Source organism: Penaeus monodon, chromosome 28, assembly GCF_015228065.2.
Source record: "Penaeus monodon isolate SGIC_2016 chromosome 28, NSTDA_Pmon_1, whole genome shotgun sequence".
In the NCBI taxonomy this organism is placed as follows: domain Eukaryota; kingdom Metazoa; phylum Arthropoda; class Malacostraca; order Decapoda; family Penaeidae; genus Penaeus; species Penaeus monodon.
Genome location: NC_051413.1, coordinates 7,435,742 through 7,436,377, shown reverse-complemented (window position 1 = coordinate 7,436,377; position 636 = coordinate 7,435,742). Strand labels below are relative to the sequence as shown.

General features: G+C 31.6%; 1 protein-coding gene across 1 annotated transcript in view; it reads right to left on the bottom strand.

The window, feature by feature from the left end:
- The window catches only part of LOC119591350 (transketolase-like protein 2), a gene marked incomplete in the record, with an annotated part of 14,143 nt that continues 13,507 nt past the window's right edge, over positions 1-636 (bottom strand). Inside the window, 1 exon segment of the mRNA XM_037940084.1 lies at positions 1-636.

The following is a 636-nucleotide window of genomic DNA, read 5'->3' as shown; positions in this document are numbered from 1 at the left end:
AAATCTGTACGTTTATTCCACTTCATGGCGAGTCTATGCATTATAATATTCATCAATAACAAAACAATAAATTTCTTCATAAAAATAACTGGAAGGAGTAAAGCTTTCCCTGGATGAAAAATAATACAAGTGCATCTAGTATTCAAATATGTGAATTATTATCTCTAATAAACATCAATCATCTTACATTCATTACAATTAACTTTTCATAGTTTCACAAAAGTAACAGCTTACCAATCACACTCTTTGAAGAACTACCATACACCAATCCTTTTTCAAGAATTATTAAACAACGAACTGTCCTTCTGTAACAACCGGATCTTGTTTGCAAAAAATTTAGGACAAAGTCCAATTGGAATGTTTCCTGACAATGCAGGTATGGAATAATTCATGTTCTCTGGAATGATCAAGTTTCTTGAAATAGATATTTCCTGAAAATCACAAGCAAACAAATATAGAATGGAGTTGTAAACTTGGTTGCAATTTCGAAAATGGAATGTTTTGTTTCCTGTAGGAATGTTCCAACAATGTTCCAACAAAATGATGACAATCGTTACCTTCTAAAATCACCTTCACAGACTTGCTACTACCTTACATGACAATATTAAGTGCCAACATAAATACAGACATTACCAG